Source organism: Schistocerca nitens, chromosome 5, assembly GCF_023898315.1.
Source record: "Schistocerca nitens isolate TAMUIC-IGC-003100 chromosome 5, iqSchNite1.1, whole genome shotgun sequence".
In the NCBI taxonomy this organism is placed as follows: Eukaryota; Metazoa; Arthropoda; class Insecta; order Orthoptera; family Acrididae; genus Schistocerca; species Schistocerca nitens.
Window position 1 is genome coordinate 617,294,174 of NC_064618.1, and position 27,986 is coordinate 617,322,159.

The 27,986-nt window shown below is 43.7% G+C and overlaps 1 protein-coding gene across 1 annotated transcript in view; it reads right to left on the reverse strand.

Moving 5' to 3' along the window:
- The window catches only part of LOC126260621 (zinc finger protein 608-like), a 310,613-nt gene extending 302,199 nt beyond the window's left edge, over positions 1-8,414 (reverse strand). The window contains exon 1 of the mRNA XM_049957959.1: positions 7,608-8,414. The gene's annotated coding sequence lies outside the window, so the exon portion shown is untranslated. The remainder of the gene's footprint in view (positions 1-7,607) is intronic.
- Between the last annotated feature and the right edge of the window lie 19,572 nt (positions 8,415-27,986).

The window sequence follows — 27,986 nt, forward strand, 5'->3', positions numbered from 1 at the left end:
AAGAATGGCACATGGGGACCAGACACTTCAATAAACTTTGCTCATGTGCTCAGTTCTGTTCTAGATGGTATAACACCTGATCTCCTTCAGAAAGGGTACCCTAAATATGGATTATTTCCCTGGAAAGCAGACGTACCTAGTTGTAGTTCCAGAATTATATGTTGCCGTGCCACAAGTGGCAACAACAACCGCAACTGCAGAGACAAAGTTGACACAGTATGCAGCTTGGCTCGAAGATCAAATTGGAGCTGACATAGTGACAAGTTTCATGGAAAATAAGGAACACTGGGCAGGTCGTGCAGAAGATTTGCCCCTTTACAAGCTTTGGAAGAAAGTAAATCAGTGAGGTATATATCATATGCCTCAGCAAGCAATCTTGGCAGCACCATCATCTGGAACACAGGACACCTTGCTGATGTTGCCACAGGTTTGATCACCAGAACAACTTTCTCAGCTTCAAGAACTGGCAAATGCATCACAGTCAGTGATACTTCTACAACCTTACAATCCACAAACACAATTATGAAAAAAATGATATAAAACCATCTATTAGTGCTGGTTTTGTACCATTACCCTTTGAAAAAAACTTTGTTTTGGCCTAGTCATACTGCTTAAAATATAGTAAACAGGAAAAAATCCCAGCTGTTGTCACATCTCCTCAAATGATACACTACTTCCAGAAAAAGGAGGAAATGAAAAAGTAACTAGAAATGGAGAAACAAGAAAGAAAGAAGGTAGGGGAAAGACAAGAAAATTATTCAACAAAAGAGGGAAGAAAAACTAGCAAAGTAAAGGAGAAAGAAGTTGGTGGTGTGTAATTCAAAAACTTCAGATGAAAGTGTAATTCCATTAATGGACAGTGACTCAGAATTATATTATATGAAGATGATTCTGATGAAATCATATTAGAAAGTATCAGTGGAAAGAATGTAAAAGAACTGGATTTCATTGTTTCAAAATTTGCTGGAGGAAAACGAAATGCATGCATTTTCAATTATCTTTGCAGTGTTCAAGAGGTGTCAACAGATGTAATGGGATTGAAAAGAATTGATAAAAGTAAAACAGTTTCTTGCTAAACTGTCATTTCTTTTAATTCACGCCATCAAATAACTGATGTTTAGAGATGCCTAATCTGTCAGTAATGGAGAAAAAGATCAAATAAGTTTTCAAATAATCTCTAAATGTAAAAAAAAAATGGTCTAATTCATTGACACTCTCTTGTAACCATTGATTTTCAGTAGTAAGTTGTTTGCCTACTTTTAGTTGCTTTTAGTGGCCTGTTCAAAGATAAACAACAATTTGGCATGGAAAATTTTTAAAGACTATATTTAAATGCACTTAGGGAGATTAACATCTACTTAATGTTAGCAACTAAACTTAAATAAAAAAATTGATGTGACTGGCATTGTACTTTTTTCCATCCTTGTCTAATTTTGGGGATATGGGAATTATGTCAACTATAGCTGCCAAAATTTTCAACACTCTGCCAGTATCATAAGTGATGCTCACTGTCCTGGTCCTGGAAGGACCCAACGAAAATGGGTATAGACAGCAAAATTTACAGCTTTCCCATCTGCATTTTATATCCTCTCCACTAAGGCCATCACCTGTTGTTTAGCTGCCCAAATAGCAAACATGTCTACTGCTTTTAGTTCTAACTACCTTAATCTAATTTCCTCAGCATTGCTTAATTTAATTTGATTAAACTCTATTGCCTCTGTTTTACTCTTGTTGATATTCACCTTACAATCTCTTTTCAAGATATCATCCATTCTGCTCATGTGTCCTTAAAAATACTTTCCAATCTCTGACAGAATTACAATGTCACCTAACTTTCGGTACCATAATACTGATGGAATAATACTTGGACAAGGGCAAGAACTTGTTAATTGTATTCCTAAACGTAAAAAGGGCATATGATCATGTTGCAAGAGACATTTAGGAGTGCCTGGGGAAAAGAAATGGACGTAAAGGACCGGTAAGGAAAATCCAGATGCTGTACAAATCCTTTAAGTCCTGCACTAGCTGCATACAATTTGGAGAGGGACCATTTTCAAGATTTCAGACCAAGAGTGGAGTTCAGTATGGCAGCACACTGTCCTCACTACTGAACATCAATGTTATGGATGATAAATTCCAGAACACCAGGAATGATTTGGTGAATTTAATGCAGTTGCCTTCGCTGGTGATGTCGTGGTTCGGGGTCAAACAGAAGAGGAAGTTCAGACAAGACTAAACGTGTGTAAACCGCAGTTCCAGGAACATGACCTCCACATTTGAGAGACCACGTCAGAGGCGATGGCTCTCTAGAGAGTTGGGCATCCTGTAAATGTGTAACTAGGAGGCCACTAGTTAGCAGTGTGGGCAGTTTTCTGTACCTTGGAAGTATCATCTTCAGGGATAATTTGATTGGAAAGAATATTACCAACAGAGTGCAAAAAGATCCTACCAACAAGTTAGAACCCTTTTCTGGGACAATATGATTCCATAATAAGCAAAATAAGTGATGTTTAACAACTACTTCAAACCAATATTGACCTATGGTATCGAAGCATGCACCCTCAAAAAGAGAGAAACATAGAGACTCCAGGCAACAGAAGCTCCTGATGGATAAGTTCAGCAACGAAGAGATGTGCGTGATGGCTGGGTGTTGTGTGCTGTCCTTAGGTTAGTTAGGTTTAAGTAGTTCTAAGTTCTAGGGGACTGATGACCATAGATGTTAAGTCCCATAGTGCTCAGAGCCATTTGAACCATTTTTTTGAAGAGATGTGGAAGAAATCTGAATTAAGTGACCCTTTTACACCGAATCAGCAAATCCAGACTACGGTGGTATGGGCATATAATGAGGTTGATGTCTGCAAGAACAGCCCGAATGAATTTGGAAAGAGAGGTGGATTGAAACCGTGTTGTAAGAAGACTCAGAACCCATTGGAAGAACATGATCAAGAATGACCTCGCGGCCAGAAGAATGACAAAGTATGACGACCACTGCGACAGGTTATACTAGGACAGGAGGAGGAAGTGGAAGAGGCTCGTTAACAATATCCAGGAAACAGTGAAGAAGAAGATCTGCGGACTACTTACTCATTTGTAACAACACTCTGTGAAAATGTGTATCATAGCAATCATGTTGGTAGCTAATATTCCTTGAACAGGACCCGACTGCACTCCGTTTACACTGTGTGATAGGCTAGGTTAAACTTCAACGGAAGCGTCCGATTCCACCCGTCGGCTTTGACCCGTGACGTAGCGCGGAATTTAGTTTGTCAGAGTTGTGTGTTTGTAGGTGTCGTTTTGATATGATCGGTGGTGCTCTCTAGTGGTGTGTTTATGTGTTGTGTGTTAGGTGATGTTTTCGGTTTAGTCTGCGTGTGTGTCGTGTTAATAGGTGGCGTATTGCTGTGGTCGGTGGTTCTCTCTGTTGGTGTGTTTATGGGTAGCGTGTTATGTGGCGTATGGGGTTCATTTGCGTGGTAGCATTGCACGTGTGTGGTATCGGCAGTGACTGTGCTTTCATCGGAATGTTTTTCAGTGAGTTAACGATTTTGGTTTTGGTATGTCGGCGTTATTGTAGTTTTTTTCTGTTCGTCGCGTGTGAATTTTGGTAAATTGTTTATGTTTTTGGTAGGTATGGATATGACTGACAATAGTTTTCGGTGATGATGGGGGACAGTGCGTTGTCTCTAATAAAATATCTTCAACTATTCGGATTTTTGGATGCAGTCGTGAAGTGTTTAGTGTGTCGTGAAGAAATGAGGCTTACTTAAGTTCCGGCGTCTCGGACCAGGGACGGTTATATGCGGAGATGTCGTAAGGATAACAGGTCAAGGGATGTGTTCGATTCTAATTTTGATTTTCTAGGTGTTTTTATGTTCGTATTAAGTGTGGTGCTGGTGAAAGTTTTGAGATTTATAATGTGGTATCGATAGTTGCTGTTGACCTATATAGGTTTCCAATTTTGTTGGTTTGTTGTGTTTTTTGAGGTAGTGATCACTGTGGACGTGGTTGTAGTTTTGGGTTTTATGATTTGATATCGGTTGTTTCTGTTGACGTATATAGGTTAAGGGAAGTGTTCGATTCCAGTGGATATTGTTTTTAGTTAATTTTGGGAAGGTCGCAGTCACTTTATTTAGTGGCGTGTGTTTATTTTTAGTTTGTCCCCACCCAAAAACCCCCAATTTCCCTCACTTGTCCCGGTAGTTTCATTATATTTTTGGAGGCATATGTGTTTGATGGTTTTTCGATCTATTTTTGTGTTTGTTTTCATGTTTATGTAATGACGTCATAGTCGCAATATGGGAGTTGTTGTGAATGGTCATTTCCGCCATATTGATGACGTCATTGGTCAAAGCAGACGGGTGGAATCGGACGTTCCGTTTACCCGTGATCATGAAATGATTGTGGACCCCAGGAGACTTTCGTGAGTAATTGGCTCATTGGTCAAGAACAATACTATATATACAAGTATGTGGTTCGATCCTTTGTTGGTCTCAAGACTTTTTTCTACCAACGTTTCTTTGGCCACTGGAAATGATCTGTCAATGTTAAAAATAGCAAACTGCACTGCAGTTCATATTCCAAAGATAAGAAGGAGGTTATGTCACACCAGTTTTCAGTAGCATGCCCAGTAAAGCACCATGGTGTTCAAACCAACATTTGGGGGCAACACAGCATTACTTTATTTGACAATGACGACAATGATGTTAGCAGTACAGATAAGTTGCTTGACCTAAGCCAACAAGACAGGCAACACTTGAAGCACTTGTACATGTTTCGACGTGTCTCGAGAATGTCTTAAAGAGGGGCTGCCAGTTTGTCTAGTGTAAACTGGTTTGCACATGGCTGCAAGGCGACGTTGATATGTTGAGCATTGTGCTTGGTTAAAGGTGTTACGTCAGGCAGACGTATTGTGGAATAACTGTGGACCTGCTGGAGCCAATAACTTCTAAACAATTCAGTCACTTGTGGAGTATGAACGGATGGGATTACTGTCAACTACCATCCCACCTTGCCATCTGCAGATCCAAAACACGTGTAAACATACATCAACCTGATGCTTCGTTGAAGCATCGAAGTGTTTTAGAAAGAGATGCTTTACTTGTAGATGAGACTTGCCTTGACTGTGACCCGATAACTGGATGACCCAGCCAGTTTCAAAAGTGAAAAAGAGCGAGAGAGAAGGCAGGGGATGTCTTTGTCTCAAAGATTAAAGTAAGTCAAGATCCAACTTTATTCTTTTTATACAGCTAACGTACTGCAGTCGGTGAGTCATTGCGACTACCAGAGATCAACCTCGAACCTCTGGGTTCTGTAGGGTGACCCTTAACCATACGGTCCGTTTCTCGACCTGCGCAAACCGCCATCGTTCGTGGACAGGATGTGGTCGCTTGAAACCTCTCTCCATGTTTGGGTGTCCTCGGGTCAGACACCGGCAATAGTAACGTCGGTATCGCTGCTAATCGCATCATTCAATTATTCTGCCACGTGTAGAGCAATGAGACCCCTTTCAAATGGTGTCCAGTACTGTTTTCTAAGAATTACATCAAGTATTTCCTCATTGCTCTGACTAATCAACCAACGCCTTGCACAGCCTGATCAATACTATAAGGATTGACCATTCTAGTGACAACACGAAACCATCCCGGTGGGTGACCGTAGACGCTATGAGGAATGTAAGTTTAACATCCCACTGACAGAGGCCAACAGCAACAAAGCACTAAACTATTAGGACTGAGATGGTGGCGAAAATTAGCCATGGTTTCGTTGTCAGAATCATCTAGAGATTTGCCTTCTTGATTTAGGAAAACCCTGGGAAACAATTGTGGGTGACCGAACAGTCGCCTATTGTCTTACCCTCGCGCTTTCAGGTCATGGTCATTCGAACCAAATACATTCTATCATTTGTACTCTACATATGTATCTACTGTTACACTTCTGACAAGAACTGTGGGCGTTCTTTCTCCCATACACAGTCTGTAAGTTTCAAGTAGAAGAACAGCAACTGAATGAGAACGAGGAGTTTACACAACATAACGGACCAAATGCACTATGTTAAGCATTGCAGTCCTTCTCATTAGCTGGGTACTACGTCTACGTACATTTTCTACATACACGGTAATTTCTATGTAAGTGACTCAAGTTGATTGGATATCGTATGGTTAGAGGTGCTGTCTCAATTGTGGGGAAGGTGTACAGACCTATCCTTTCCAAAGCTCGCCACGGAGATAACAGGTACATAAGCAAACGGAATGTCCAATGAACGAATTATGCTGTCACCTCATTTGGCCTTCAAATGTCAACCCTCCATCTTAACGGTTTTTGTTTTTTTTTTGTTTTGTTTTAGTGGGACTTAACAGGCGATAGAACCCGTCGCCATGGCCAAGTTGCATAAAACATGTTGAAATTATGAAGTGAATGTCAATGAAGGGGGTAGACTTCACTGTCATGGTGTGTACTCGTAAAAAGCCATTCTACAACACGGCTAGTGATCTACGTCCAAACGTTAGCAGGCAAGTCATTTTAAAAAAATTCTCTAATGGTTCATACCCAAAGCCAGGAAGCGAAGTAATCGGTTTATGTAGCTTTCACCTACCGGCTTTTCATCATACTTAGATGGTCACGGGAGCACTTGTACTAATGACGATATTTGCACAAGTTGAATGATCTACCAGTCTGTTAGTACGATACCTTCTTAAAATTTAAACTGATACCTTTTTTTATGTGACTGCAACCTCTACTTCTCATTCCTAGAGAAAACATTTTGTTGACAAGAGCCACATACGCATTCACAGTAATTTCAGAAATAAAAGGTAGCACAGGAATGCCACACTTTCCAATAACACCATCGTTTTGTGTGTGTGTTCGGCTACAGAGATGGCAATTTATACAAAGGGCGGTCTGTACGAAGAGATTCAATTGCTATAAATAGCATTATCAACAATAACTTATATGGTATTTTGTGGAAATAACGTAAACAAAACAAAGAGGAATAACATTGGTAGTAGATTGGATTTCTGTATGCGAATGATAAACAAGTGTGACGTCAGATGAGAATCTAAGAAACTATCATTACTAATGGGTGTGCAGGTAATGAAGTTTATTAGCTACACTCAGTACACATGCCAGGGTATTTCCACGTTAGTCAGTGTTATTACGGAAGACGCTGCAAGTATGGAACGTGACAACAAATATTAATGGAGACTCTCGGAAACGACATTGCTATTTACGGTAATGCGCTTATCCAATGACACGTGCATTCTCAATACTCTCGCTCTCTTTCTTGCTCCCCACTCCATTCATCCATCTCTCTCTCTCTCATACACACACACACACACACACACACACACACACACACACACACGCGTAAACCAATGCTACGTTAGGGCACAAACTTCACACTAAAGTTTGTAATGTTCACACACGAGTTAGTCTAACAGCAAGAAGGAAGAGGTGCACAGTCGAGCCTTTTAATTCACAGGGACAGAGACAGTGAAGAGAGCCGCCCGGAACGCAACAAACAAAATGGCTTCCCCGTTTCCCGGATCGAAGGCGAGCGGGAGGGCTATAAACATGCAGTCGCTGAAACAATGATACAGACGTGAACGTACCCTGTGCAGCTCTCGCAAATACGTGGTCGGTGGAAATCTGCCTTGTGTTCCCGACTCCACCGCTGCGTGATCGATGACAAAGGGCTAGTAGTCCTCTAGCATTCCATTCCTCCTATCTTCTTTCTCGTGACTTTCCGTCGAAGGCTGTGGCACAATTTTTCCTTCTCCTCCTCCTTCAGTGTACCACACTCACAAATTTTCTTGTAAAAACAAAATATTCACTAAGCTGTCGAACACTACAGAATCCACTGAGTGACGAAGAGATCACCGCCGAAATCCTGTCAAAATCCTTCCTCAACGGCTCCTCTGTAAACAAAAGCCTGTCTGGTGTGCAAACAGCTGCCGACGGCACGTAGCCGTATCGCGAAATAAACAACAGCAGAGACAATACACCATACAAACAACCGCGTGTTTACATAAACGAACACACAACACAACACCTGAAACACAAGTACATTTACAGACTTATTCAGTGAGCTTTCTCAACAGATGAAGCATCTACTTGTGCTAGGCACAAATATAAAAAAAAAAGAATCTACGGGTAGCAGCAAAGCGATCAGTTGTGCACCAACCTCCGTTTGCGAAACACATGTGGCTCCATTTACACACCGAGCTTAATCCAACTACTAGGTACGTGAAAAGTAGTACAAGTGAACCACAACGTGAAGATTAGTTTTCCGCACACGCGGACACTGCACTTTGCCGGTTTCCCGTCACTCGCGCCCGGCGCCACTCTACGTACACATTGCGAGCACCGCGGCTCGGCCAGGCTTCATCATACCCCGCTCGGCGCGCTCGCCACGCGGACCGGGCCCAACGACCGTTATGCGCAATCCGGGGCCGCCGCGCCGAGCGCCGCGCGCGCACACACAGAGGGGCCCCGCAGACTCGACGGAGCAACCGCCATCACCGGTTCGTCTGCCCCACACAAAGAATAACGCGGCCGACGTAAGGCCTTTATCTATCAAAACAAAGTGACCGAAACAAGTGATTACAACTCTTCGCAGCGACGTGTAAATACAGCTGTTCTTCCTAGGGTTCGCAGGACTTCGGAAACACGTAAAACATGTTGTCTTGCTGGAACGCGCGATGGCGGTTGCCCGGGAGTTCTCCTGTGGATCCCGACTGTAGGCTGATTTTTCATGGGGAAGGGTGATAAATTCCGCCGCGCATTTCTGAGGATTGCCTCAGTAGTCGCGATGACTCGAATTTTTCAATAGCACCACCACGAATTATATGATTTTTTTTTTTTTTTTTTTTTTGGTAAAAGGCGATATCGAAATGAATACAGTCTGGGGCGAGGGAGACGAAGCTCCCGCGTGCAGGCCTTTTCGAAAACATCTTTCGGCTGCAGGGTTTAGTGAGGAAGAGAGAGCTACACTGCCGATGCATCTACCACGAATGCCGTCGTATAAGCCCATACTTATTTGGACTTAAAAAGATATTGTGCCAGAACAATGTGTCGCAAAAACTGAATTTTATAGTTCGCTGTATTTTTTGTTGTTGATAGGATTTGCCGCTTCGATGACATAATATAAATACGGTTTCTCGTGGGCAGGCAGATATAGATGCCATTAATAATATCTGCGCAATCAGCGACATTACACAGCAACAATTCAAAGACATATGTTTATAAGTTTTACATACTTGAACGATCATAAAAACTATTCCACCCACACGACTCAGGAAAAATAAAAACTAATTCGCTCGAAACAGGTAAATGCCTTCTTAAGTCAAACAAAATGCTATTTAGAACATTGGAGTCTCGTAGAAAATGACAACGAGTCTGCTATTAAAATTTCGATGTTCCTATCGCGGTTCTAATGAACAGCAATTACGCACCCTTAGTAGCAATGTTGATTCAGAAACGAGGCACCAGTAAAGCAGGCTACTGGATAAGCAGCCAGCCACGATACAACACGCGTACTGGAATTGTGTATCAGTTCGGCAAACATCTGAAATGCTCTAGCAAAATAACACAATTTCCTTGACTTGCTTTACATATATATTATAACAATACTAAAACGATTCTAAAATCAGTGATTTCCGAAAATCTGAAGTTAATGGATACAAGATACTATGGATACAAAATACTATAAATGAAATGTGCGTACTACGCGAAAGGCAGTGCGTAAGGATTACCGGAAACTTATGCACATTACCTCTGTATGGGACGAAAGAGAATTTGATCATTGGGTAACCCCTCAGATGGCTAAGGAAACGGGTTGGGACACTTTAGTAGCTAGTTTCGAGCGTGCTTTCATTCTGAAGTGCACAATGGCTGTTCACACATAATCCTCGTTAAGTAGTGTAAAACTGGACTCACGTGCCAACCGCAGTTGCGGATATCATGGTTGTCAAGGGACACAACCTCGATACAGATATCCACAAACCACATTTACACAACTGTCACCAGTTCTCTTCGCAGGTAATGCTCAAGAATTTCGAAAATAATGAACATTTGAAACACGACTCGTATTCTTCATACACAGAATGTTGAATCCGTAGGTGACAAGATGAAATCTGAGCAATTTGCAACATAGCTTTATTTGGCACCTAACAAAGAAAATGCATTGCGATATAAATAATGAAGTACTGCACTAGATAGACAATTTCATGACTTTTATCCCGTTTGCAAATGCTGCGGGAGCGTTAGGTATGACGTCTGCGTATGTGTTGTTTTGTCTGTCTTTTCCTGCTGTGGTCTTTCACTGTAGTTGGGAAACAGGATAACTAAAATCTTAGAGTTTTAGATGCTGATCTTATAGAAGAGACTTTTGTATATCTGCTTAAAGGAATTACGTATAAAATTGCACTCACACAACTGATATCAAATCGTAACAGAGTGAAAAGATTTTAGAACATTGTTGCGATATCTGTGTACTGTGGTATCATAGTCTACTAAAAACAGTCGCAAAACTACGGCAATCTTTTTACAGCCGCTGCTGCAGCGCTGCAATTGGCTGGAAAGCATAAAAATACTGCGTGCGATTGTGTATTGTATATATGGAGTGTAGAAGCACGTTCAAAACGCAAATGAGATCGTATTTCGGAGTTAATTGTGCCACTATAAATTGTAGCAGCAATTAAAATATCCCCAACATTGTAAAAAACATTACCTACCTTTGAAAGTATTAAAATGAGTCCGAAAGCTGCAAAGAAACTTGTGAAACGAAATGTAATCGGCACAAAGCATCAGAATTCAGAAAGCAGGTGCCAAGTCACGGATATACTCGTTACAGTTCCTTTTGATCTTAAACACATCAAGTCACAATTTATTACCCGTCTTAAACGATTTTCGAAGATTCGACTATGCCTCTGCTTGTGTGAACCGTGTAATATATTACATTGCACTGATATTTCATTATTATGTGGTGACATTAACTGGAGACTGGATATTACTTTAACTAAACTTTCCTTTTCGCATTGGAAAAGTCACCGCCACATTAATGACTCGGAAATATGAAAGTACATTACTGGCCATTAAAATTTCTGCACCCCGAAGATGACGTGTTACAGTCGCGAAATTTAACCGACAGGAAGAAGATGCTGTGATATGCAAATGATTAGCTTTTCAGAGCATTCACACAAGGTTGGCGCCGGTGGCGACAACTACAACGTGCTGACATGAGGAAAGTTTCCAACCGATTTCTCATACACAAACAGCAGTTGACCGGTGTTGCCTTGTGAAACGTTGTTGTGGTGCCTCGTGTAAGGAGGAGAAATGCGTACCATCACGTTTCCGACTTCGATAAAGGTCGGATTGTAGCCTATCGCGATTGCGGTTTATCGTATCGCGACATTGCTGCTCGCGTTGGTCGAGAGCCAATGACTGTTAGCAGAATATCGAATCGGTGGATTCAGGAGGGTAATACGGAACGCCGTGCTGGATCCCAACGGCCTCGTATCACTAGCAGTCTAGATGACAGGCATCTTATCCTCATGGTTGTAACGGATCGTGCAGCCACGTCTCGATCCCTGAATCAACAGATGGGGACGTTTGCAACACAACAACCATCTGCACGAAGAGTTCGATGACGTTTGTAGCAGTATGGACTATCAGCTCGGAGACAATGGCTGCGATTACCCTTGACGCTGCATCACAGACAGGAGCGCCTGCGATGGTGTACTCAACGACGAACCTGGGTTCACGAATGGCAAAACTCATTTTTTTCGGATGAATCCAGGTTCTGTTTACAGCATCACGATGGTCGCACCCGTGTTTGGCGACATCGCGGTGAACGCATATTGGAAGCGTGTATTCGTCATCGCCATACTGGCGTATCACCCGGCGTGATATTATGGGGTGCCATTGGTTACACGTCTCGGTCACCTCTTGTTCGCATTGACGGCACTTAAAAACAGTGGACGTTACATTTCATATGTGCTACGACCCGTTGCTCTCCCCTTCATTCGATCCCTGCGAAACCCTACATTTCAGCAGGATAGTGCACGACCGCATGTTGCAGGTCCTGTACGGTCCTTTGTGGATACAGAAAATGTTCGACTGCTGCCCTGACCAGCACATTCTCCAGATCTCTCACCAACTGAAAACGGCTGGTCAATGGTGGCCGAGCAACTGGCTCGTCACAAGTCGCCAGTCACTACTCTTGATGAACTGTGGTATCGTGTTGAAGCTGCATGGGCAGCTGTACCTGTACACGCCATCCAAGCTCTGTTTGACTCAATGCCCAGGCGTATCAAGGCTGTTATTACGGCCAGAGGTGGCTGTTCTGGGTACTGATTTCTCAGGATCTATGCACCCAAACTGCATGAAAATGTAATCACATGTCAGTTCTAGTATAATATATTTGTCCAATGAATACCCGTTCATCTGCATTTATTCTTGGTGTAGCAATTTTAATGGCCAGGAGTGTAACACCATTAAATTTAGGAAGTCCTCCGTTTAAAAAGTCTGAAGTTTTGACAGCTGAAGCGATGCTAGCGCTCCAAGCTGCTGACTGTAAAGGCTGCATTTTCTTTTTCCTTTCTTTTTTTTTTGCGGTGTAATGTTTCGCGACTGTTTGTTGTAATGCTATGTAAACAGACACTGCGTGGGTGTGAAATGATGCTGCTGAAGGCTTTCAAAAAACATCGTCTTATCTTCTTCTTCTTCCTTAGCTTTTGTTCCGCGTGCTGGCGGGGTCCGCTGTTTTGGCTCATCGTCGCCCCTTCTTGCAATCTTCTGCCTGATCAGGGCGTCAAGCGATCGCTGCCTTGATCGTCCTGCTGGCCGTTTCCCATTTACATTTAGGTTGAAATTAGTCTCTGCCACTGTTGTCTAGTCTGCTCTAATGCCATGCCCGTATCAGCGTAGGCGGTTTTCTCTCATTTTGTCTTCTATTGAAGCAACACCGTATAGCCTGCGAACTTCATTATTTGTGACGTGGTCACGCTTGTTAATCACGATGTCCACCCAAGCATTTTCGCCTCCATAAAAGCAAGTCTTTGCTCTGCTTCCTTCGTTGAAGGCCAACATTCAACCCCACAGAGTGCAACTGGACGGATCGGTAATCTTTTGATCTGAGCGTGTGGGGGATTTTCTTGTAGCATGGTACTCCATCAACGGAACGCCATTTGAGCCACGTGCTGCTAAGGCGGTTGGATTTCTGCACTGAGATTTCCATCGGCAGCAATTGTCGAGCCCAGCAAAATTGTAAGTAAGTTCTGGAGCGTTTTACTTCAAATTTTTACACGATACTCCAATGAAAAGTCCTTGCTGTTGGGAGGTCAACACCATTGATTCTGATGGTTACAGAGTCATTGAAATCTGTGGAAAGGTAGTGTTTTCAACGCATTGAGCCGTAGTCCTACATCTGCAAGGCGGTCATTCCAGGCTTGTACTTGAAGTTGTGGATCTTTCTTATCTTTATACTGGCCAGTAGCACATCATCAGCATCGTCTTATGATGGATGAAATTTAAGAAAATGTACTCATGTGAGATATGCACCAGGATTTGTAGTAGATCTGAAGATTGCTCCACAGTTTGAACGGAAAACAGCTTTGGTTGTGCCTTTAAGAAACATAATAAAGTTTTTACTGACCACTTAAACACGGACAGTGTGCACTCAACGAACAAATGATTGTTTAGCGAAGTTCACTGAATATATCTGGGTGTCGCATAGACTGACGGAAGAGCAGATAGTAGTGGGACTAAGCTGGAGGTGGTGCATTTTGTTAGTGCGGATTGCCTACATCAGGGGCAGGTATGCACTCAGGGGCAAACCTATTGTTCTCCTTTGATTGACAGTTCCTTAACCTATTGCTCTCCCTTGATTGACTGGTTCTTAATCTATTGTTCTGTTAAGTGGTTTTCCATATCACCACACTTATTCTATTGTTCCCCCACCCCCTCCCACTCCCCTCCCCCCTCAGGAACCCTCCCCTCCCCCCCTCGCTGCTGCAGGTACACTTTCAGGTCTGAGTTAACCTATTGTTCTGTTAAGTGGTTTTCCATGTCACCCCACTTCACCTATTGTTCCCCCACCCCCTCCCACTCCTGTCCCCCATTAGGAACCCCCTCGCCCCCTTCCTCACTGCTATGGGTACACTTTCAGGTCTGAGTTATTGGAATAGTCCCTGTCACTACTATTAGCTTTGATTGACTACTTAATTAACCTCTCCCCCTCTGATAAACCCACTACCCTCCCACCCTTTCCTCCTCCCCCAGAAAATGGTGGGAAAAAGACTCAATTGATCGGTCATTTGGAGGGAAATCGATTGCTCTGTATGGAATATTGCTTAAACAATTTAGACAATGTATGGAATGTATGGAAAAGGTATACTGGTTAGTTGTAAAAAATTCAGTTTGTGGGGGTTGAATTTCTCTTGCTCATCATTCACTACTGTTTGGAAACATCTAGGTCTTGCAAGAAGCAATTACATGGGGCAAACATGTTGCATAACCTAAGGTTCGGCACTGTACTCTGGGTGTCTTAACCTAATGTTTGGCCCTTTGTCGGCACTTAACCCATTGTTCTGTTAAGTGGTTTTCCATGTCACCCCCATTTCCTTAAACTACTGTACCGCCTTTGATACCAAATTAAGTAAATAGTTATCTCCTCCCACCATTTTCTGGCACACTTTTCGAATTTCACATGTTTTTGAACGCCATTTCTGGCGTATCCATCTGTGTCACCAACACCCTTAAACTATTGTACTGCGTTTTACATAAAAATTGTTCAAATTAACATAGTGTTCTTCACTTAACCTGCTGTTCTGCTCCATGTCACCCACTCACCCACAGCCTCCCCTTAACTATTGTTCCGCTAACACTACGTTGATTATGCAAATTAATTAAATCGATATTCTTCACATATATGGGGTAGCTATTTTTAATTCGAGGCATTCTATTGGACTTAGAGTATTGTTCGGCTCTATGGGGGGCCATTACCAGTTGGGTCTGATTCAAGAGATTGAGAAAGTCCAAAAAAGAACTGCAAGATTCGTGACTGGTACATTAAGCCATCGCGAGACGTTGCAAATCTCACTGAGAGTTTGAAATGGGACACACTTGCAGGTAGACGACTCCCTAAATGGAAGGGTCTGCTCACTAAATTCCAAAATCCTATCTTCGCTGGGTATGTAGAGCATATATTATTACCACCAACTTTCACCACCCGACACCCGACACCCGACGCCAATGCCAGAGTCGGGGTGCATCGGTGGTCCCCGTGAGACGCGACCGTTCGGGTCCCACAAGGATGAGGCGCCGGCATCTCTTTCATATTTGACACCTGAGAAATTCCTGTCGAAATACGTATTCACCTAGGTACCATTGCCTGCGCGATGACGCATATGGTCCAGTGCGGAGAGAGAGAGATGTTGCAATACTTTCCAGAATAGTACAGGGTGCACTCCTGTTCAATTTTGGAACACAACCTATGGACCAGCTTAGAGACAGAAGTAATGACACTTTTTGCAGGACTTGATCATCATTTTGCAGGACAATGCTCAAGCACGTACAGTGCAAGCTGTCACTGATTTGTTTGACTGATAGGGCTGCTAAGTGCTATACCACCCACTGCACTCCCCTGACTTAAGCCGTCATGAGTTCAACTCTATTTCTAAACTGAAGGAAGCACTTCATGGCATTTGCTTCAGAACTGCTACAAATTCGCCGGGCAATAGACCGCGACACTCGAATTGTCAACACAACTGGCACTGCTAAGAGTGTCCTACGACCTCCTCATCGCTGGCAACAGGTTATACACAATGCTGGTGACTACTCTGAAGGTCAGTAAAACTTTCAAACACGTATCTATTTTGTACGAGCTGTAAATAAATAGTTGCCACTTTTAAAGTTACAACCTACGTGACTACGCCATCTCTGTGGCAACTGGAAATATTTTCCAGAAGAATATATGACAGGAGGATCTGCGCAATTTACAAAAATTCAAAATATCTTGTTACATTTATTGCAGGTTGGATTTAAGTTAGTGGAATGTGCGTGAGGTCATAAGTTTCCAGTCAGAAAGATCTGAAGTGAGTCCTCAAAACGTATATCAGGACCGCAGAATGTTTTCCAATAATGCTTGGAACCAGGGTTTGACAGACTTGATTACCGTGTGGAAACAAAGATGGCAGCGCTGTTCAGGAGAATTATATCTGCCACGTTGGATTAAAAGGACGTTAGTTCCGTAGGCTAGGGGCTGTGTGATATACGCTTCTATTGCCGAATGTAACGGGATAAATAATGTGAAATATATTTTGCAATATCTGTGGTATAAGCGAGGTAATTCAGAAACACAGTTAAGCGACGACTTTTGATTGGTGATAAATTGTGGTCACTAATGACAGAATAAACAAAGAAATATCAGACGTACAAATTTTGCTATGCGTGTGTTTCATCATACAGTCCTGTCGTTTAGCCTATTTACATGGGCACAACGGAGACGTGCGGTACCAGTCCTACTATATCATTAATTCACGAGTACCTTTATTCCAAAAACGTGTTTGTGGTTAAATTCCTTGCGAGATGCTATCTCGTAAATTTTACCGTCTATTACTTAATACTATGTTAACGTTTGTGTTCTAGCTGATTCACTGAAATGTATATGATGTATCAGTTTAAAAAAATATATTTGTTTGATATTCAAGATGATCGCTGAAATGCTAATGTCATTGCATATATATATATATATATATATATATATATATATATATAGTACCTGTAACCTATTACTGGATCAAAAAACGTTAAGTACGTGATAAAATTATTAAAATAAAAAAACAGTAAATACGTACTGTTCTGACTGTCACAACGGCGTGAAGATGTCGATCCTTCCACATGGGTACACTTTTATTATTTCTATTTTTAGAATTTCACTTCCGACCAACAGCTTTGTATAATTAAATAAAAATTGAATTGAGAGTAATTCTGTAGGAGATTCGATGTATAATCGTTATATGCATTACGGGAAAAAACAGCAACGACAAACTTTTGTTTTTAAAGGTAATTTTTTGCTGTCATCAATCTGGCATTTCAACAACAGAGGCTAGGTATGTGAAAGGTTCTTATTTTCCTTCACTGGCGGAAAATTGGTGATGGCAGAGGCGGCCGCGTCATTAGTTGAGGGGGACCGGCTCTCCGCAAGCGCTGACGTGCCCGAGCGCTGATGCTCGTAATGCCGGCGCGTCTTCCTTTTGTGCTCGTAACTGCCATTAAAAAGCTCGGCAGCATTCCGGTTCAGTAAGTACACTGGAAATTATAATGCGCGTACGTATCCGTGGCCGCGACGCCTAATGTATTGCCTGTTTTTATTAGGTCTCTAATCTGTTACTGGTAACCGTGCTGTTATTGGGCGACGTTCGCTTCTCTTTTTAAATCATTTCCCCCGCCGCCAGATTCCCCCCCGGGCTGCTGCTGCAACGCGGCGCGACAGCCCGGCAGCTAGGGGAGCCAGGCAGAGCTGGCTGAGGACTCCCGGACTCCCGCTCCCTGCCCCACAATACACCGCGCCGCCGCGCAGCGCCGCTGCTGCATTCATCAGCAGACAGCAGACAGTCGGGCCAGCGTTTCGCCGCGTCCCCTCTGACGCTCGTTTCGTTCCCCGCTCTCCCACTCCACTCCTCTGCCACAGCCGTAACTCCCTCTCGCTCACTCTCCATCTCTGTCCTCCTCCCCGCTGTTATTATCTCTGTTTTTCTGTCCGTGTCCTCGCTGCCGCCGACGTTAACACATGGAAGCTCCCTCTGTTTCACTCCAACTCGCGCGAAGGGCTGCCGCCTCATCACGCCTACCGCATTCATCTCTCTCTCTCTCTCTCTCTCTCTCTCTCTCTCGCTTCTTCTTTCTCTCTCTCCTTCTCTGTCTGCCTCACGCTGCCTGTTCCTCCCGCCAGACATGCGATCTAACTACAGGCTCCTCTATTATTGCTGTTACTCCTTGGTCGCCTTCACCCACACAAACAACGGAGTACGTGTGTGTGTGTGTGTGTGTGTGTGTGTGTGTGTTTTCGTTCCCCGCAGAGTTGTCTCAACACTCTCTTGTTCGCTAAGAGCGACTGCAACCGTGACTGATGATAGCGCTACTATATTAAGAAGACTATTCGGAACCTTTAGGGCGAAACCGAACTCAACTGACAAAATTTCGGAGGCTGTTTGGAAATATTTTGAAAGCAAGGAGAGAAAGGATATTTACAATTTGCACAGAAACCAGATGGCAGTTAAAAGAGTCGAGGGACATGTAAGGAAAGCAGTGGTTGGGAAGGGTGTGAGGCAGGGTTGTAGCCTACCCCCGATGTTATTCAATCTATATATTGAGCAAGTAGTAAAGGGGAAAAAAAGAAAAATTTGGAGTAGGAATTAAAATCCATGGAGAAGAAATAAAAACTTTGAGGTTTGTTCGATGACATTGTAATTCTGTCAACGACAGTAAAGGACCTGGAAGAGCAGCTGAACAGAATGGACAGCGGCTTGAAAAGAGGATATAAGATGAACTTCAACAAAAGCAAAACGAAGATAATGGAATGTAGTAGAATTAAATCAGGTGATGCTGAGGGAATTAGATTAGGAAATGAGACACTTAAAGTAGAAGATGAGTTTTGCTATTTGGGGAGCAAAATATCTGATGATGGTCGAAGTAGAGGGGATATAAAATGTAGACTGTCAATGGCAAGGAAATCGTTTCTGAAGATGAGAGATTTGTTAACATCGAGTATAGATTTAAGCGTCAGGAAGTCTTATTTGAAAGTATTTGTATGGAGTGTAGCCTTGTATGAAAGTGAAACATGGACAATAAATAGATTAGACAAGAAGAGAATAGAGATTTTCGAAATGTGGTGCTACAGAAGAATGCTGAAGATTAGATGTACAGATCACATAACTAATGAGGAGGTACTGAATTGAACTGGGGAGATGAGGAATTTATGGCACAACTTGACTAGAAGAAGGGATCGGTTGGTAGGACATGTTCTGAGGCATCAAGGGATCACCAATTTAGTATTGGAGAGCAGTGTGGAGGGTAAAAATCGTAGAGGGAGACCAAGAATACACTAAGCAGATTCAGAAGGATGTAGGTTGCAGGAGGTACTTGGAGATGAAGAAGCTTGCACGTGATAGAGTAGGATGGAGAGCTGCATCAAACCAGTCTCTGGACTGAAGACGACAGCAACAACAACCTATCTATACCAGTGTGTACCACTATTAACGTACAAATAACATTGCCGCAAAAACAAACACGAGACTGTACCGAATAGCTAATCATTCTGGACGGAGAGAAGTCTTCAGACGTAAAATAATTTCTGGAGTGGCCCAGGGGACTGTTATAGGTCCATTAATTTTTTCAATACATATAAGTGCCAGAGTAGATAACGTCGGAAGTTCTATGAGGCTTTTCGCGGATGTTATTGTTGCATACAGAGGAGTCGCGACTCTAGAAAACTGTAGCGAAATGCAGGAAGACCTGTAGAGGATCCACGCTTGGTGCAGGGAGTGGCAACTGACTCTTAACATAAAGAAATGTAACGTATTGCGAATCCGTAGGCAGAAACACTCGTTATTGTGTGATAACAAATCTGCAGAAAAATCTCTGGAATTAGTTACTTCAGATGATGATGGTTCAGATGGCTCTGAGCACTATGGGACTTAACTTATGAGGTCATGAGTCCCCTAGAACTTAGAACTACTTAAACCTAACTATCCTAAGGACATCACACACGTCCATGCCCGAGGCAGGATTCGAACCTGCGACCGTAGCGGTCACGCGGTTCCAAACTGAAGCGCCTAGAACCGCACCGTTACACCGGCCGGCTTAGTTACTTCCAAAGAATATCTAGGAGTATGCGTGCGGAGCGATTTGAATTATAACGGTCACATAAAATTAATCGCGGATAAGGCAGATGCCAGACTGAGATTCATTCGAAGAATCCTCAGGAAATGTGGTCCATCGATGAATGAATTAGCTTACAAAACATTCGTTCGTCCAATACTTAACTATTGCTCGTCAGTTGGGATCCGTACCAGATAGGACTGATAAAGAAAACAGAGAAGCTCCAAAGAAGGGTAGCAGGTTTCGTTACACGTTCATTTAGAAAAAGGCGAATGCGTCACGGAGGTGGTCAGCCAACTTCAGTGGCAGACACTGTAAGAGGGACGTTCTGCATCACATTAAGGTCTACAATTAAAGTTCAGAGAGCGTACATTTCTTGGCAGTTGGCACTCAATATAATTAAACGTAACGTACACTTCGCGAAAATGCCATGAAGAGATTAGAGCCCACACGAATGCTTACCAACAATTGTTCTTCCCGCGAACCATGCGCGACTGGGACAGAAAAAGGGGGGGGAGAGAAGTGAGATTGAGGAATATAGATGTAGAATGTAAACTTACAGCGGACGGTGAAGTGTTCATTACTGTTGTCACCAGCAGCTAGCTACCTTAAGTGACTAGAACAAGTTTGTTTCCAAACAAGACAAACAGCGCATACCGTCGTAATTGCACTGTTGTGCGGATACTGATACGAAAAGAAACTGGGGTAGGGGAGTGTATTAAATCAAATTACAACCAGTCTGTAGCGATTCACCGGAGACCATGAGTCATTTACGTGTTGGCGAACGCCTTCGCCAGCACACCGGTCGGCACTAGTAAACATTGTATAGCAGGCGTTGAACAAAGCGCGCCTATGACAAGAGAAGACCAAGACACGCCCCCAGACTATGCGCCGATTACGCTCCCTGGGCAGTGATCGTATAGGCCGCCGCCGCCGACCGTGCTGTCGCTCTCAATCTCAGTACCTCAACACGTCGCATCGAGCTAGCTGAGAGGTAGCGTTAGTCATTGCATATACACTCCTGGAAATGGAAAAAAAGAACACATTGACACCGGTGTGTCAGACCCACCATACTTGCTCCGGACACTGTGAGAGGGCTGTACAAGCAATGATCACACGCACGGCACAGCGGACACACCAGGAACCGCGGTGTTGGCCGTCGAATGGCGCTAGCTGCGCAGCATTTGTGCACCGCCGCCGTCAGTGTCAGCCAGTTTGCCGTGGCATACGGAGCTCCATCGCAGTCTTTAACACTGGTAGCATGCCGCGACAGCGTGGACGTGAACCGTATGTGCAGTTGACGGACTTTGAGCGAGGGCGTATAGTGGGCATGCGGGAGGCCGGGTGGACGTACCGCCGAATTGCTCAACACGTGGGGCGTGAGGTCTCCACAGTACATCGATGTTGTCGCCAGTGGTCGGCAGAAGGTGCACGTGCCCGTCGACCTGGGACCGGACCGCAGCGACGCACGGATGCACGCCAAGACCGTAGGATCCTACGCAGTGCCGTAGGGGACCGCACCGCCACTTCCCAGCAAATTAGGGACACTGTTGCTCCTGGGGTATCGGCGAGGACCATTCGCAACCGTCTCCATGAAGCTGGGCTACGGTCCCGCACACCGTTAGGCCGTCTTCCGCTCACGCCCCAACATCGTGCAGCCCGCCTCCAGTGGTGTCGCGACAGGCGTGAATGGAGGGACGAATGGAGACGTGTCGTCTTCAGCGATGAGAGTCGCTTCTGCCTTGGTGCCAATGATGGTCGTATGCGTGGTTGGCGCCGTGCAGGTGAGCGCCACAATCAGGACTGCATACGACCGAGGCACACAGGGCCAACACCCGGCATCATGGTGTGGGGAGCGATCTCCTACACTGGCCGTACACCACTGGTGATCGTCGAGGGGACACTGAATAGTGCACGGTACATCCAAACCGTCATCGAACCCATCGTTCTACCATTCCAAGACCGGCAAGGGAACTTGCTGTTCCAACAGGACAATGCACGTCCGCATGTATCCCGTGCCACCCAACGTGCTCTAGAAGGTGTAAGTCAACTACCCTGGCCAGCAAGATCTCCGGATCTGTCCCCCATTGAGCATGTTTGGGACTGGATGAAGCGTCGTCTCACGCGGTCTGCACGTCCAGCACGAACGCTGGTCCAACTGAGGCGCCAGGTGGAAATGGCATGGCAAGCCGTTCCACAGGACTACATCCAGCATCTCTACGATCGTCTCCATGGGAGAATAGCAGCCTGCATTGCTGCGAAAGGTGGATATACACTGTACTAGTGCCGACATTGTGCATGCTCTGTTGCCTGTGTCTATGTGCCTGTGGTTCTGTCAGTGTGATCATGTGATGTATCTGACCCCAGGAATGTGTCAATAAAGTTTCCCCTTCCTGGGACAATGAATTCACGGTGTTCTTATTTCAATTTCCAGGAGTGTAGTTGTGATAGGGACACGGAGGAGATTCAAGAATTAGTACATATTATTTGACTGCTGTTAACCACGGAACTTCAGATTGGTTCAAATGGCTCTAAGCACTAAGGGATTTAACATCTGAGGTCATCTGTCTCCTCGACTTAGAACTTCTTAATCCTAACTAACACATCCATGCCCCAACACACACATCCATACCCGAGGCAGGATTCGAACCTGCGACCGTAGCAGGCGCGCGGTTTCGGACTGAAGCGCCTAGAACAGCTCGGCCACAGCGGCCGGCCTTCAGATTGGACATCATTGAAGTTAAGTACTCACTTGGTTCCTGTAATAAAGTGTATTTTATCCACGTGTGCATTTTGTGTTGTAGTGAGAGGAAATCGGCCATCCACCTATCATACCACCCTCTCCTCATCCAATCAGGAACCACAAAACATTACAAGAGGGCACAGCCACAACAATTTATACCGAAATATTCAGAAAATATCCCTGAATTACCCTTGAAATCTAGTCGGTGAAGTTCGGTTTCATCCTGAAAGGTTCCGAGTATTTAATTTTTCCTGAGGCGAGGTGCGTGGAAAAACCTTTATTCGAACCACTGTCTAATTTTGCGCCAAGAGGTAAAAAGATAAATCTGTCGTGAACCGCCGGCCGGGGTGGCCGAGCGGTTCTAGACGCTTCAGTCTGGAACCGCGCGACTGCTACGGTCGCAGGTTCGAGTCCTGCATCGGTCCTGGATGTGTGTGATGTCCTTAGGTTAGTTAGGTTTATGCAGTTCTAGGTTCTAGGGGATTGATGGCCTCAGATGTTAAGTCCCATAGTGCTCATAGCCATTTTTTGTCGTGAACCTGAAAGTTGGTTTGAATATCATACTCGTTCACTAAACATGATTCTTTAACAGGTGGTATTCTGTTAACTTTCTCCGAATTTTGAACTGACTTACGCACCCAATTCTTAGGGGATTCCGAACCACGTTGCAATTCGAAGTTTTCCACATTAACCATATTTTCGAAAAGTGCAAGAAGGAGTAGCATATAAAAATCCTAGACTGGCCGAACTGGATCAGCAGTTTGGAATTTAACAATTGTTTCTTTCTCCAAATGCGTTTTATTCAATAAATAAAACAATACACTATCAGACCACAATAAAAGGAATAAAGAACTTTTACAACATTTTTACACAGAAAAGCATTTTCACTTCAGTCTCAGACTAAAAGTTTCGTAAGAATCATAGCTATATTCTTGAGTGAGCTGTTTGGTCACTCGAGAGACCGAGCGGTCTAGGGCGCTGCAGTCATGGACTGTGAGGCTGGTCCCGGCGGCGGTTCGAGTCCTCCCTCGGGCATGGGTGTCTGTGTTTGTCCTTAGGATAATTTAGGTTAAGTAGCGTGTAACACACATAGTTCAAAGGCAATGGGCAGTTTATGGAGGCGCGCATGTACGTGACGTGATGGTTACTCCAGATAAATGTCACGGAGCTCTACAGAAAGAGCCTGACCTTGTTTTGACCGGACTGCGGCGGTCTCATGCACTCGACTAAACAGTCGGTCCGGGATGTCTTCAACGAGTGCAGAGAAAAAGAGATGCTGGCTTTGTTCAAAATCGGCAAAAGTGCACTTAAAGGCGTCCGCGGCTTTTCCTCTACATGCTGTTGTTGGTAAAGGTTCGCTTCGTGAATGTTGGGAAGTGAACATGATAAATCGTGAGTCGACGTGAGTAGCCAATCACTCTGCTCGAGCATTTCGTAATTTCCTCTGCCCCTTAAATGAAGTTAGCTGATGTTTTGTTTCACCTGCAGCCATTACGTCCCACTCTAATTACTACCGCGGAAATCGCGATGTATTACGTTGAAACAAGCAACGTTTATGATTAAAGGGATCGTAAACATCATTAAAGCTGTACTGTGGAGTCACACCCTAACAGTAACCTAGAAAATCGCGACACTTTCTGAAAAACACAATCGTACGTTTGTGACAGTTAAGAAATTTAATGATACTGTAGTGCCCGTGTTGTTAAGAAGAAAGATGCAATGTTTCTTCGGACACGCATGCATATCCGAAGGAACAGGCACTGCGGCGACTGCAGCCGTTATGAAATACGTGAAATGTGTTCGCAGTTGCGAATACGAACAACTATCAGCTGTATAATGAAACAATGCCAATGAAAATTTGTGTCGGAGTGGGACTCGAGGCAGCGACTTTCAATTAGCATGTCCTCTTCTGTACTGGAATTGCATAATGTGTGTACGAGTACAGATTGTGAGGCAGGAACGACGAGATATGGAAGTTTGGGCCTAGCCGTGAGTCGCGCAAGGATAGCCAAAGCAGCTAAGGATACCGCTCGCGTAAAAAGGGAGGTCTTCATGGCCGTCATTCCCTTATACGCAACGGAAGTGTCGTCTGTACCATTAATGCACTTACCCTTGAAATCAGTAAACAAAAATAGTTCAAATGGCTCTGAGCACTATGGGTCTTAACATCTGAGGTCATCAGTCCCCTAGAACTTAGAACTACTTAAAGCTAACTAACCCAAGGACATCACACACGCCAATGCCCGAGGCAGGATTCGAACCTGCGACCGTAGCGGTCGCGCGGTTCCAGACTATAGCGCCTAGAACCGGTCGGACACCCCGGCCGGCATCAGTAAACAACGAAAGGTGCAGCCAAGACGTCAGTAAAGTTATTAAAATTGCTAATATCTTTCACTTATCTTAAAGTAACGCATATTTTTTCACCTAATGATACAAAGTTCTTCCATGATTTGTCACAAAGTTGTATCTATGAACCAGTGTGTTTCATCAGATTATTATCACTCCTTCTATAAAACATGAAAAACTTCTCTGGATATTTTATCAGACTGAAATGCAACGTGTGGAATTTTCCATTTAATAACGTGCCACTGATGATGATATGTACAATGTATATCTTTCTCCTTTTCACTTTTTTATTCTCTATGTAAAAGAATCTAAAGGCTAGTGCTTTCCTGTTAATCATTTGGCAGGGTACAGCGTGAACGGGAAACACACTCACGAGCGCCTCTTTGGAAATCTCTACGGCAGCTGGTTAATTGTATACCCACCCTTCCAACCAAACAGAGTTAAAAAAAATGGTTCAAATGGCTCTAAGCACTATGGGACTTAACACCTGAGGTAATCAGTCTCATAGACTTAGAACTACTTAAACCTAACTAACCTAAATACATCACACACATCCATGCCCGAGGCAGGATTCGAACCTGCGACCGCAGAAGCAGCGCGGTTCCGGACAACTAATCAGAGTGTTGTTGTTGTTGTTGTGGTCTTCAGTCCAGAGACTGGTTTGATGCAGCTCTCCATGCTGCTCTATCATGTGCAAGCTGCTTCATCTCCCAGTACCTACTGCAGCCTACATCCTTCTGAATCTGCTTAGTGCATTCATTTCTTGGTCTCCCTCTATGATTTTTACCCTCCACGCTAAATTGGTGATCCCTTGATACCTCAGAACATGTCCTACCAACCAATCCCTTCTTCTAGTCAAGTTGTGCCACAAACTCCTCTTCTCCCCAATTCTATTCAATACCTCCTCATTAGTTATGTGATCTACCCATCTAATCTTCAGCATTCTTCTGTAGCACCACATTTCGAAAGCTTCTATTCTCTTCTTGTCTAAACTATTTATCGTCCACGTTTCACATCCATACATGGCTACACTCCATACAAATACTTTCAGAAACGACTTCCTGACACTTAAATCTATACTCGATATTAACAAATTTCTCCTCTTCAGAAACGCTTTCCTTGCCATTGCCAGTCTACATTTTACTCCTCTCTACTTCGACCATCATCAGTTATTTTGCTCCCCAAATAGCAAAACTCCTTTACTACTTTAAGTGTCTCGTTTCCTAATCTAATTCCCTCAGCATCACCCGACTTAATTCGACTACATTCCATTATCCTCGCTTTGATTTTGTTGATGTTCATCTTATACGCTCCTTTCAAGACACTGTCCATTCCGTTCAACTGCTCTTCCAAGTCCTTTGCTGTCTCTGACAGAATTACAATGTCATCGGCGAACCTCGAAAGTTTTTGTTTCTCTCCGTGGATTTTAATACCTACTCCGAACGTTTCTTTTGTTTCCTTTACTGTTTGCTCAATATACACATTGATTAGCATCGGGGATAGGCTACAACCCTGTCTCACTCCCTTCCCAACCACTGCTTCCCTTTCATGTCCCTCGACTCTTATAACTGCCATCTGCTTTCTGCACAAATTGTAAATAGCCATACGCTCCCTGTATTTTACCCCTGCCACCTTCCGAATTTGAAAGAGAGTATTCCAGTCAACATTGTCAAAAGCTTTCTCTAAGTCTACAAATGCTAGAAACGTAGGTTTGCCTTTCCTTAATCTTTCTTCTAAGATAAGTCGTAGGGTCAGTATTGCCTCACGTGTTCCAACATTTCTACGGAATCCAAACTGATCTTTCCCGAGGTCGGCATCTACCTGTTTTTCCATTCGTCTTTGAAGAATACGCGTTAGTATTTTGCAGCTGTGACTTATTAAACTGATAGTTCGGTAATTTTCACATCTGTTAACACCTGCTTTCTTTGGGATTGGAATTATTATATTCTTCTTGAAGTCTGAGGGAATTTCGCCTGTCTCATACATTTGCTCACCAGATGGTAGAGTTTTGTCAGGACTGGCTCTCCCAAGGCTGTCAGTCGTTCTAATGGAATGTTGTCTACTCCCGGGGCCTTGTTTCGACTTAGGTCTTTCATTGCAGAGTAGTCGAGATGAAATCACAGGGTTCAGCCATTTTGACTCAGTCGTTTAGTCGACGGAACAATCGGGTTTATGCACTCAGCCTTCGAAAACAGTTCCCTCCTACTCATTTCTTTGTGGTACATTTGTACTCACATAATGTTCCATGCTCAGAGTTGAAGAATTTTTATATTGTGCTGATTGCTGCAACGGTGGTGTGGTACGAAGAACGAAAAGTGCCTTTCACAATCCAAAAGTATAAATAAGTCAGTGCACGATAGTGCACGGCACCAAAATGTTCCAAAAAACCGATCGCTAAAATGCGATTTTTCAGGTGGTCATATCTCGTGGTATATTGATCACAAAGATAAGGTCAAGCTTCTTGAATAGCGACTGATGTGAGATGATAAATTTTTTCATGACATTTGAATCTCGACTTTATCTTCGACAGTGATAGAAGCTGAAGAGATGAATTAAAATTTGTTCCACAGCTGGGCCTTGAACGGGAGTCACCTGTTTAGTTGGCAAATGTGCTAATGATTACACCACCGCATCAGTACGGTTAACACAGCTGCACGGCTAACCTAGTCCAAAATGCCCTCACTAATGCAAACTTCAGTTCACACTTTCAGCCCATCTTCCCCTTCTTAAATTGTCACTATTGCCGATGCACCCTATCTTTGTATGTAATGGGGACATCCTACCTGTACCTCAGGCGCAGACGATCTATTGATCTGATGGAATTATTATTTCCTTGAGACATATGAGTCTCAACTTTATCTTCGGTAATGACACGACACTGCAGAAATGAATTAAAACCTGTTCCGTAGCTGGGACTTGATCCAGGGCGTCCTGCTTACTAGACAGGTGTGCTAATCATTACAACACCTTAGCAGTATGACTAGCACAGCTGCCTGGACCATCTTACTCCAATGCTCTC